Raw genomic sequence first — 14209 nt, 5'->3', positions numbered from 1 at the left:
TAAACGTTTATTATTAAATAATGATGAAAGTGAAGCAGATGAAATTCACATGACTGGTAAGTGATTAGAAGCTGACCTTTTTGCACTTAAGACTTTTTGGAAGAGTTGTCTGCCCTTTGTAAAAATACGAAAAATCTAATTTTCTAAAAATGTGTATGGTCAATGATTAATTTTATTTCATATTTTCATAAAAAGAAAGTATCTGTAACTTTCTACCAAGAGATAATTATGAAAATATAATTTGTTTTTAAAATATTGTAATAAAACATGCTTTTCCCATATACTTCAATGTTAAATTCTAGGTGAAATAAATCAGGCAGTAAACAAAATTTTGAAAATTCCTATGGTGGATTATTTTTATTTGAAGAACCCTTCAAAATGATACCAAGATTACAAATATTCCACCATCCATTTCTTAGATATGAAATATGGTCATTATACATTGAATACCTTAAAACTTCACTGTCCAACCCTGGGTTGTGAAATTCACCATTTTTTGTACATCCTTTTCTGCTATTTCGAAGTATGCATTTAGATTTTATACAGTATCAGCAAACTTACACATACATACTAAGTTTGGCCCCACCCTGGGGTCAGAACCCTTACTCTGGAGAAAATCAAATTTACAATTTTGGTAAAAGACTACCTTCTCTATCCATTTAACACAATATACCAAGTTTGGCCCCGCCCTGGGGTCAGAACCACAACCCCAGGGATCATGACATTTATATTTTTGGTAGAGGCCTTCCTGCTCTACATCACTATGCATTTAGTTTTTCTTACATGTGTGCGGTTCTTGAGAAGAAGATTTTTGAAAAATTGTCAATTTTGGGCAGTTTTTACCCCGCCCCTACGGCCCCAGGGGTGCAGGAATCATGAAATTTACAATTTATGTTTCCCTTGTTCCAAATATGTCTCATACTAAGTTTGAAAAGAATTGGAATGATAGTATCAAGAAGTTAAAAATGTCTATTGTTCACACATTTAATAACTGACCATTTTGGCCCCACCCTGATACCAAATCCCCTACCCCTGGGATCATCAAATTTACAATTTTGGTAAAGGACCACCTGTTCTTTCTAAATATCTATTTACTTTCAATTTAGTATCAATAGCACTAAAGAAGATATTATTTAAGTGTTTTACACATTAACACTATATACCAAGTTTGGCCCTGCCCTGGGGTCAGAACCCCTACCCCGGGGATCATGAAATTTACAAGTATGGTAAAGGCCTTCCTGCTCTACATCACTATGCATTTAGTTTTTCTTACATGTGTGCGGTTCTTGAGAAGAAGGGGTGCTGAAGTCCTGGAATTTACAATTTATGTCCCCCTTGTCCCAATGATGCCTCATACCAAATTTGAAAAGAATTGGACGGGTAGTTATGAAGAAAAAGTTAGAAATGTTCAATTGTTAACGCACGACGGACGACAACCAACTGCAATAAAAAAGAAGAAATATAATGATTATAAATCTTTCATACCCAGAAACCAACATTCTTGATACATATGTAAAAATTTTCCCCTATACAGCATTAGAAGCCTAGATATTTTCGCATAAAATGTTCCAAATCAAAAGATCTCAACAATATTTCTCAAAGATATTTTGTTCTCATTTAAAGTGCAAAACCTGGTCTGTAGTTATAAACTAGAAGTTCACTCTACGCTCCGTCATAAAATTTGTGATTGTGACCCCGGGGATCGCGGCTTGAACAACTTCAATATATACTTAAGAATTATTGCATTTTTATCTAAAAACATTTTTCGTTGTGGTACTTGTTGGGAAAATTATGAAAAGAAATTCCCTATACATGCATTCGTAAGACCCCTATTGTGTGAGGACCCCACTCTGTCCCCTGCGGTCACGGCTTGAACATTCGATCTACAAAATTCACCTTTGCGTCTCTTGAAAATTTTCCCTATAATTTTTACCCCCCCCCCCCTTCTCGGGGGTCATGGTTTAAACAGACTTGAATTTTCATCATACATGTACAGAAATGTTTTGTGGGCTTTTTTCTGGCCCTATGGATCTTCAGAAACAATATTTCGTGAATACATCAGCCTATTTTAATCTTCACTTGTAAGGGAACATGTCCCTTCCTCTGAAGACGATACAATTTTCTCTACCCAAGGAAGTTTTTAGGTTAGTGTGATTGAAATGGGCCCTGTGGACTCGAAAAATGTTAAAAATCAATGACAAAACTGACAACAGCCAGCTGACGACGAACAAATGAGAAATTAATTACATTTATCATTAATGACATTGTACCTTAACAATATGAAATTTCAAGTACCGGTAAGATTAATATCTGGACGTTTAAATACTTCTTCTTATGCACATTACTATTCCGTTCATATTTTACAGTTAGCTTTACCTTTTTTTCATATATAGGAAATCGTGCTTTACGCGACACGATAATGCTTGTTTATAAAAATTTGTCAAATTATATACTATTGGTAGATGAGAAGATTTTTTTTTAAAGAAAATACATACATGCATGTATTTTTATGCAAAACTCTATATCCTATTGTGAACCCGCTCTGACCATAGGTGAGGTGAGCTAAAATGGAAAATTTCTTTGAATATCATAAAAAGTTATCAGAAAATGTAAAAAAAAAAAAAATAAAAAATAAAAAAATATTCAATTAATTCACTTATCTTTGAAGGAAATGTTTTATTACAGAAAAGCAAAGTTGCTGTCACAGCGAAGGGGGGGGGGGGGGGTGAATCGTAGTGTACCCAAGAATGAGCATATTTGCAAATTTACTCTCATGGTGAAACATTTCAGTAGTTTGTGCACATTAACCGAAACACATAGTCCTCTGAAATTATTGAAATTGAAACACATAGTCCTCTGAAGTTATTGAAATTGAAACACATAGTCCTCTGATGTTATTGAAATTGAAACACATAGTCCTCTGAAGTTATTGAAATTGAAACACATAGTCCTCTGAAGTTATTGAAATTGAAACACATAGTCCTCTGAAGTTATTGAAATTGTGCTATTTACTGCCGATTTACATGTACCATTAGCTTCATCTTTTAAATTGAAAATACTACAGCCAATGAAGCCACTTTTAGTACAAAGACATCACATAATTATATATAAAAATAAAACCCAAAAAACAAAAACATGTGAGTCACCAAACACAAATGCGTCAAGTGCATTGATATAATTTTCAAAAATTTCCTTTAAAATTGAATTCAACATTTATGTTACAGTACCTTGAAAATCATTTTTTGATTCAGATATGAAATGATAAATTCAGTCCAAAAATTTTTCAAGGAAAAAGGAGATTAAAACGATATCTCTCAGAATTGATGAAAAATGATAAAAATATCTACGAAGCATCCCCTTTATCTAGGAGAAGATATTAGTAATTGAAAAACAAGTACAGGTTGGTGATAGCGTTACATTATCCCCACCAAAGCTCGCCCTGGCAAGGTAAATGTTCGACGTATAATCGCTACTATCAAGGACCCCCAGAGGGCGAAGAATTTCACAAAAATATAACAAAAACATATTTCTAACGATTTTCAAACATCAAAGAGAAACAAAAATACTAGAAATGTAACTGATAATCTTCGAATCGTAAGATAGGATCGAACCTCCTGAAACAAGCTCTAAATTCAAAGCGACAACTCTGTGTTATTACGTATGAACCTAACACACCCAATCCGAACTTAGTTTGAAACGCGGTCTTTGAAAAGTCAGCTGCAGCTGGTTCCTGACAATGAGAAACCTTTTCTGTTCTAATTTGTGGCTGTATAATTAGCACGACTAGACTACAACAGAAACAGACTGATGACAAGTCTTTGATATAGATGTCGTCCTCCCATCCTCGTCCGATGAGTGAATGATGTTGTGTGTACTGAATCATTTGATATGCCTTTGCCTATTGCAGTGTCATCCCATGGGTTATGTTAAACATCTCTTTGACTCTCTATTCCATGTAGAAAATCCTCACTCAATCCTACTCACCGCCCAGCCCGCAGAGGTAAAAACAAACTTTTCGTTTGATTTTTTTTTTTTTACAAGAAATATATTTACGTTCAATATTAACAATGGATGATTAATTAGAAGTTGTACTTGCAGTCTGTAAATAACTACATGTGGAACACTAATTACAAGCGTTAGTTTGACAGAGAAACGAGGTGAACGTTTGATGTTCCACAAACGGTCCAAATCACTATGCTGAGTTCGTTATCTTCTGGTGGTTTGTAGGTGCTTTCCAATATTCCATTTTTTCCAAAGCGGATATCAGCCTCGATATCGCATCCTCCATCTAAAGTTCGTATTGATTGGACTATATGGAAATTCGCTTCGGCATACTATCTCGACCATCTTTTTCATTTATGTGCAAGCGTCTTATCAACATCGATTTCGCCGACTGAGAGAGCTTATCATTGGGACTATCTTATCACGTGATCAATCAGGCGCCGCGTATCGAGAAAATCTTTTGTTATCTGTCCCAAAAGAGTATTGTTTCGTTCGGTAGTCATGGAAACTAGATGGCGAGATAGAAATATGAACGAATGAGTATGTAAAATAAATACAGCATCCGACAGATTTTTTCCGATAACAAATTATTCCAGATTCTGCATCCGATCATATGATCGGTGCCCGGGGACTTTTTCCCGATTTGCCATTGTTGAATTGTAATATTACCGAATTCAATTAATAACACGAGTACAGCGCTTTTCATACTCGTATTGGAAGCCTTTTATTTGCCAGATACGATCTATTGCAATCTGATCGTCGTCCTACACCTACTATCCTCAGAGTTTAAGTGGGTGAATAATCAAAACCATTTTTCCAAAAGTCTAATTACAGGGACAAATACGGAAAACATTCATTCTTAGTGATGACGCCGTAAAAACTCCGTTTGACATTTTTGGTGAGTTTTCTAAGATTCTAGAGAGTTTAGAAACCAATAATGCCATATATGTGATGTTATCTGGCCCGTAAAATGAAATAAAAACTGGCAGGGAATGTGAATTTTGTTGCAATTATGCAAAATATTTGATGTTATCTGGGTACAAATTATGTAAAATAAAACAAATGATTATCAGGACATTTTGGTTGGTGATTGTTTCTTGATTATTCCAATATGCCTCAAGAACACTACCATTGCAAGATCGGTCCGGTCTATATGACTGTTAATGCACCCTCAGAAATAACTAAATAATTTCCATTTCCTGGCTCTTCAGTTGTATCAACTTTCCTTTTTATTATTTCCTCCTCTCTGTGACTACATTCACCAGATGACATGATGATATCGCCACTAACAACCCCGTTTAACATTTCCACAGGAGTACAGGAAACAGGAGTGGTACGGTTTGTTCTTCTCCCTGGGAGCATGCTTCTTTGGAAATTTGAAATCTAGTTACCGTATATATATATATATATATATATATATATATATAGGAGGTCATTGTTACTATTGGTGGTGGTTTAATTTTCGCGACTATAGATGATCCTCCAATTGCCAATCTCAATCATGTCTCGATCAGAAAAATTGAATGCCTGGTTCAAAGAATGGTAACATGAAATACGAATTGACAGTGTGGTTAAGGAAACAGATCAAAGAATAATCTGCCAACTTCTGAAACCGTACCCCACGAAAAAAGATATTCCAATGTATAGCACACCCAATCTGTTGAGAATAGATATATTTAAAAAATATCTGAATCGTGTTCTGGACATCTGGATTTGTAATATCGTAACAGTGTGACCGCCATGACAATTCCGTGGTAGAGCTTCCCTTCAGGAGATTGTGGGTTCGTTGTTCTTAGAAGTAAAAATTGCGGGTCTTTTGGATGAAATCCTATAACCCAAGTCCGCATGTCTTGGTACATGTAGGCGTTGATGCGATGAAGAACCCTAACTGCAATGACAGGAGTTCATAACACAGGACAAAATTTGTGGCACTTCACCTAAATATGACGAACTCTCCGTATAAGTGAATGTTCTTGTTGGGACGTTAACCAACAAGCAACAAATCACAACAATGTCTGTCAATCATATGATTTTCATTAATAAAATGAAATACAATTATCTCGCGAGGAAACACGATCGACTAAGTACGTGATAAATCACGTGGTTACCTTAAGGTGATCATGAAAGAAGTTTCGTTAACATTGAGTATAAGGATATGGTATATACTCTGTACATATACATATGGAATCCCCTATCATTACCAAAAAACACCCACCCTTCTGTAATTTCAGATCCCAATGATAACTAAAACTACCATAGACCAAAACACCCTTCTGTAATTTCAGGTCTTGTTTTATTGAAAAAAAAACAACCCTTTGAAACTTGGACTTAAATCCAATATTTTACTCCAATTTTGACTGATGAAATAAAAGAAATCTCAAACGTAAGTTGAAGTTTGAGATTTTTTCGAGAAATCCTAGCCAGACCCAATGATCTCTATAGCAACCGTTACCAAAACAGTCATTTTTCTGTAATCTTTGACTCAAATGATCCCTGTAACTACAGTAAACCAAATACCCTTCCTTGGTGGTGTACATCTCAAATGTGTGTATTGTTAGTAGGAAAAATTGATTTATCGTCTAATTGAGTGTTGCAGCTCTTATTCAACAAGCAAGGTACTCTCAATAGCATGTCACGAGGAAAAGGACCAACTTCCACAAATGGCATATTTTTTTCTTCCAATTCTGGCCAACACAGTTTTGTCTAATCACTGTTTGAACAATGTGGAATAAAATCTGTAGCAGTTACGGATGTGGATTCACAGTCAAGTGGCTCGTAGACTGTCAATGCTGGTATAAACCAAATGATAAAAAAAAAATTCTAAAACCAGTTCAAACAAAAAGGGCATGCTTTTACAATCCCCTGTTGGCTTCATGAAATAAATCAGCAACCTCTTCTAACTTTGGATATTTACATCCTCTGAAGTTTTTCAAACTGAACTGCCATTTTGTCATATGGCGTAAACTTGAAAATACCTTATATAAGAATGTGTTTATATTAAATCGACAACTGTAGCCCCCGTCCGTATTCAGAAAATGGGTTTCACGAAATTTCTTATATAATTTGGAATATTCATCATATAAGGAAGCTTTCATGCGAGTTCCGGGTTTTGTTTTTTTATTATCAAGCCATTCCTGTCCTCCACATGTTTCCTTATTTCAGTTTCAGAAGAGTGACAGAACCGAGATTTACTATCTGTCTGGAAAAGGTTGGTTTTGTTAAGGAGATATGTGTTCTCGATAACAGTTGGTAATGATATTTCCGCGAAATGGAGAAATCAGAGAATCGAATAGTGATGAACTATCTTCACAAAATAGGAACGGCTCCCTATGGAATTTGCGAGGATATAAAAACCACAGAATACTGTACTGTAAAGAAATGGAAATGGAGGGGACCGGTAGTCGCCCTCAAAATGTCACATCTGAAACTCAAATTGTAGCTATCCATTGGGTGGTAAGGAATGGCCGACTGTTAATGATACCCTAATGATCAGGTAAGGGTCAGTTCGGCTAGAGTTGTCCGATAGCCTTAAAATGAGCTTTCTACAAGATGTTGACGTCAGATTAGAGGGTGATCAAACTTGATTTTGATATCAACGAAACTCAGAAACTTTTCAGAAGGATTGTGACCTAGATTTGAACTTAGGTTTACCACTTGGGTGAACCACTTCGATCCAGAAAATGTTTAAGCAGGTGGAATCAGTAAGCAAGGCCATGGTATCAGTATCCTGGGTTTGCAAGGGTATAATAAACGTTTTACACCTCACAGCGAGGCCATAACATCAATGGACAGTACAATGCTACAAAACTGCGGAAATTGGAGGGGCTAATAAGAGAAAGTGGAGGGGAAACCACGAGCTGCTTCCTGGCAATGTATGTTTCCAGCTGCCGGTTGTAGATTTGAAACCCTCTCGTGTTCATCCTGTTCACCAGACCTTGTATCATCAAACTTTTATCTCTTCCTGAGACTCAATACAAGTCTGAACTTCGTGCAAGACAGTTTATAAGTGATGACGAAGTATCTGACCTGCCTGGTCACTTTGATGACCAGATTTTTCCTGTAAGGTATCAAAAACCCGGAGCCCTGCGGAAACAAGCTTATTGAAGATAAAGGGGGACAATATAAAAAATCACACCAATAAGATTTTGACACCACAAAGCCATGTACTCTTGAGAGTGAGCACGACCCTTTATCTGAACAAACTTTAGTTACCCTTTGTGCAGGCATACTATTTTAGTTGAAAACGACACAGTAGTTCGGGAATAAACGGCAACTATGGTCAAAGGATTATGTATGCGTGGGTATAATTTTTGCCCCTAAAATGACCTTCACCCTTATAAAGCAAAGTCTACTTTAGTTTTTCGGCTTTTGATTAAAAAGTACACATCCTTCCCGCATTGAAAAAACATAGATAGATAGATAGATAGATAGAGAGATAGATGGTCTCGGAAAGATAGATATATATAAAAATGGAAGGACGATAAATAGATAGAAAGAAAGATAGATGGAAAAATAGATATATGGTATGATTTATTTTCCAAATTGGGGCCCTCTTGGGCATACAACATACATGGTTGTTAACATTTCAATGTGCAATGTTTATAAAAAGGATAATAAAAAAAAGAATAAAAAAGCAGAATATGCACTATTAGTATGAGCTCAAACAATGTTCATAACATGAGACATTTGAACATGATGATACTTAATGTATTACATGTAAGTACCAACGTGTATCCTAATGCAAAACAGCCAGAAATACACAGAGGAAGAAAATATATACAAGTATAGATATTATCATTACATAGATAAGTAAATTGTATATTCAAAAAAAGGTCACGTTCTTTAATGCATCCGATGCTTCTCAATCTAAGTACAACCGGTCATGTTTTCAGCGGGGAAAAAAAGACAACAAAGTATATAATGCCTCAGTTTTGATATCGCATTACAAATGACAAAACTGGTAGAAAATATTAATAGATTTGTCACACAAGAATTGAAGTTTGAGAACGATATATTCAAACACTTCACCTCAAAGTTCATAAATTATAGGGGCCAAATTAGGCTCTTATTATATATAAGGGCCTAAAAGCGCATATAACTTGAGTGATTTCAAAATATCTCGTAATCTCAAATAGTAAAGATCTCAAATTAACACCATAAACAAATGATAAATAAACCTCCCTTCCCTAATTAAAAAAAATTAGTGAATTTTTGACCTGAAAAACAATAATTGTACTAGTGGTACTCAATTTGCCTACAAAGTTTGGTGAAAGTTGGCGAGACAAAAATTGCCATATACATTCAAAAACTCATAATATTTTACCCTTTGAACTGGAAATCAGTAGGGTTTATCTCTAAAATGGGATACCTATCAACACCAAAATAATAATAATAAAAGTAACAGATCGTTTGTAGCTCAAATGCATTTACATAGGATCTCTATGAACTCCGTAAACAAACAACATATAATTTGTAGCTCAAATTCATGTCATGAGGATCCCTGCCAACACCAAAACACATAACAAATTCTTTGTAGCTCAAATCCATGTTCAATACCAAAAAAAAAAAAAAAACAACAACAACAAAAAAACACAAATTAAAACAACCCCAAATCATTTCTATCTCAAATACATGTGCATGGGATCACTATCACCTCCATAAAGCACATGTATATATATAGCAAGTCCTTTGTAGTTAAAATACGTGTAATTAGAATATAGCTATCAATATTTTTTTTTAAAAAAACATCAAAGACCTCAAATACATGTTTTTGTGTTGTTTTACGTCTAATCTGACAGCTTTTCACTAAAATAGAGACAGAGTCTGTTGTAGGTGAAGTACCACAAATTTTGACCTATGCATGACTTTAAGGACTATAGCAGGCGGTTATTTATAGTGTCAATGCACACATGGGACCTCCGGGTTTTTTTAAGTCATTCCCCAAAAGACCCGTAACTTTCCCTTCTATTGCCGGGCGTTTGGAGAAGAAACAGTAAATATCTACGTTATTATTTTAAACGTCTTAGGTTTATACGGTCGCCCGGATCGAGATTCGTACCTGGGACCTCATGTTTGCGAAACGAGCTCACAAAATACTAGGCTATCGTAACCGGTCGATACATACGACAACAGACATTCTCCCGTAACGAATCTCTGTAAATTTCGATATTCTCCCGTAACGAATCTGTAAATTTCATGACAACATAGATTCTCCCGTAACAAATCTCTGTAAATTTCATGACAACATACATTCTCCTGTAACGAATCTCGGTAATTTTTACGATTTCTAAAGCATCCCCAACCCGGGATACATCACTAAAAAAACACCTATTTTTGTTTTGTCATACAGATAATTCGTTTTCTATTAAGAAACGAATCTTATAATTCTTTTCTTGATGGCGATATCATATGGAAAATTGGACGGAAAACTTCGTCAATGTGCGCATTTAGTTAAAAGAAATCGCACGAATTTTTCATCCAATCAGCATCGTTGTTAAGTCATCACTTTAAAAAGCTATCAGATGATTAGCACGTCAATTTTCTTTGAAGATCCCAATAAGAAACACGTAATTTTTACAGTCTGATTTCAATGATTGCATGATTATATATGAAATTTATATTTAAAATGTTAGCACGCTGCTATAAGCGCCATTTGAGAAATGCAAATTTCTTTTGAGAAAAACATGGAATTTTTCTCTTTATTTTGTTTTTATATATTCATTTCAAAGGGACGTAAAACAAATTAATAAACAACACCCGACATAAAAATGCGACATTTGGTAGATCGAATTTTTTTTAAAAAAAAATCATATAAAGTTTCGTATAAAAAACAATTGTTTTGTTTGTCCTCGAAAGCAGATGTCCTTTGTTATTCATGAATGATAAATGCATTCTGTTTTCGTCCATCATTTCCGATTTAAAGAGATATAAATATAAAGGATAATTTTGCACATCTTTTTATAATTCTATATCAGCTACAAGGATACCATTAATAATCGTAACAGCTGTTGTGTGCAACTAAATTTATGAACATTTTTCATAAAATACAATGGACCTCACTGAATATCTGTCAATGACCCATGTGAATACCAGTCAATATCTCGAATTTACATCTTGCTGTTCATTTCTTATCGCGCAACTGACATTGGCTGCAGTCAAAGTGTGACGTAGCCTTCACAAACCTTGTACACAGCCCATGTAATACGATACCCGTATGGCGTAGTGCTGATTTTGGCCAATCTGACGAAAGGTTCCAAATCACCAAAAATAATTAAATATACAGGTTCTTTGATATCTATAAAGTAGATGTTGATGCACCGCAAAATTTACTACCGTCAAAATTATTGACAATTGACATTTTTGAGGTCAATACGATGCTTTATAGGTACCCGTGAAATACAATATGCATTGTGCTTGGAATGTAGCTAAAACTCGGTATTCACCGAGAATGTTTTATCCTATGATTGAATAAATGGCTTCTAGAGCTTACGAAACCATCTTTGCAAGATCTAGTCAGAATTACAGAGACGCGATTTATCGCTGAACGGCCAAAAATAACAACCAATCGTATCAACTTGAGAATTTCCAATTTATTTTCGTCTGAATATTGGGAAAACCAAATATCATATTCACTTCAAATATTTTTCAATTATATGAAAATATTAAATATGGGTACACTGACACGGGACCCTGCTTTCTAGGATTTATGAGATTGGTCACCGTTCATATCTTTACTTTTTCACCTGTTATGATAACACAGAGACACAAATACGTGTATTGCACACCCTGTATCTGTGTAATTACGTGTAGATCTATTGCACACCCTGTATCTGTGTAATTACGTGTAGATCTATTACACACCCTATATCTGTGTGATTACGTATAGATCTATTACACACCCTGTATCTGTGTCATTACGTATAGATCTATTACACACCCTGTATCTGTGTGATTACGTGTAGATCTATTACACACCCTGTATCTGTGTGATTACGTGTAGATTATTACACACCCTGTATCTGTGTGATTACGTGTAGATTATTACACACCCTGTATCTGTGTGATTACGTGTAGATTATTACACACCCTGTATCTGTGTGATTACATGTAGATCTATTACACACCCTGTATCTGTGGGATTACGTGTAGATCTATTACACACCCTGTATCTGTGTGACTACGTGTAGATCTATTACACACCCTGTATCTGTGTGATTACGTGTAGATCTATTACACACCCTGTATCTGTGTAATTACGTGTAGATCTATTACACACCCTGTATCTGTGTGATTACGTGTAGATCTATTACACACCCTGTATCTGTGGGATTACGTGTAGATCTATTACACACCCTGTATCTGTGTGACTACGTGTAGATCTATTACACACCCTGTATCTGTGGGATTACGTGTAGATTATTACACACCCTGTATCTGTGGGATTACGTATAGATCTATTACACACCCTGTATCTGTGGGATTACGTGTAGATCTATTACACACCCTGTATCTGTGTGACTACGTGTAGATCTATTACACACTCTGTATCTGTGTAATTACTTGTAGATCTATTACACACCCTGTATCTGTGGGATTACGTATAGATCTATTACACACCCTGTATCTGTGGGATTACGTGTAGATCTATTACACACCCTGTATCTGTGTGACTACGTGTAGATCTATTACACACTCTGTATCTGTGTAATTACTTGTAGATCTATTACACACCCTGTATCTGTGGGATTACGTGTAGATCTATTACACACCCTGTATCTGTGGGATTACGTGTAGATGTATTACATCCCTATATATATGGTTCTACCAATAACCGTGGACTCATTGAATTTTGTGGGTTGCAGTTGTCATGGAATTTGTGATGGTCATACGAATTTCAAACTACGACGACGTACAGAAATTATGACTCTCTTGACTATGGTTGCCAGATTAACAACTCTTGTTGCAAAACCTATCTACAAAATCTCGACAGCATTGTAATGTTTCAATTTAGAGAAACATATCCACGACATTAACAAAATTACCCCCTCCCCAAAAAATAAATTGATTACACATTGATGATCAAAGACATTCATTTGAAGATTTGTAGATTCTTCAAACTTGATTGTATGGTTTCTGTGTAGAGATCTATACATTGTACAAACTTGATTGTACGGTCTGTGTAGAGATCTATACATTGTACAAACTTGATTGTATGATTTGTGTAGAGATCTATACATTGTACAAACTTGATTGTATGATGTGTATAGAGATCTATACATTGTACAAACTTGACTGTACGATCTGTGTAGAGATCTATACATTGTACAAACTTGATTGTACGGTCTGTGTAGAGATCTATACATTGTACAAACTTGATTCTATGGTTTCTGTGTAGAGATCTATACATTGTACAAACTTGATTGTACGGTCTGTGTAAAAATCTATACATTGTACAAACTTGATTGTATGGTTTCTGTGTAGAGATCTATACATTGTACAAACTTGATTGTACGGTCTGTGTAAACATCTATACATTGTACAAACTTGATTGTACGATCTGTGTAGAGATCTATACATTGTACAAACTTGATTATATGCTCTGTGTGGAGACCTATACATTGTACAAACTTGATTGTACGGTTTCTGTGTAGAGATCTATACATTGTACAAACTTGATTGTACGGTCTGTGTAACGATCTATACATTGTACAAACTTGATTGTATGATCTGTGTAGAGATCTATACATTGTACAATCTTTGATTGTACGGTCTGTGTAGAGATCTATACATTGTACAAACTTGATTGTATGATCTGTGTAGAGATTTATATATTGTACAAACTTGATTGTATGATCTGTGTAGAGATCTATACATTGTACAAACTTGATTGTATGATGTGTATAGAGATCTATACATTGTACAAACTTGATTGTATGGTTTCTGAGTAGAGATCTATACATTGTACAAACTTGATTGCATGATCTGTGTAGAGATCTCTATATTGTACAAACTTGATTGTATGATCTGTGTAGAGAGCTATACATTGTACAAACTTGATTGTACGGTCTGTGTAGAGATATATACATTGTACAAACTTGATTGTATGATATGTGTAGAGATCTATACATTGTACAAACTTGATTGTATGGTTTCTGTGTAGAGATCTATACATTGTACAAACTTGATTGTATGATCTGTGTAGAGATCT

This window comes from Ostrea edulis, chromosome 1 (genome assembly GCF_947568905.1).
Source record: "Ostrea edulis chromosome 1, xbOstEdul1.1, whole genome shotgun sequence".
Classification (NCBI taxonomy): domain Eukaryota; kingdom Metazoa; phylum Mollusca; class Bivalvia; order Ostreida; family Ostreidae; genus Ostrea; species Ostrea edulis.
Note: the sequence above shows the minus strand (reverse complement) of the source record.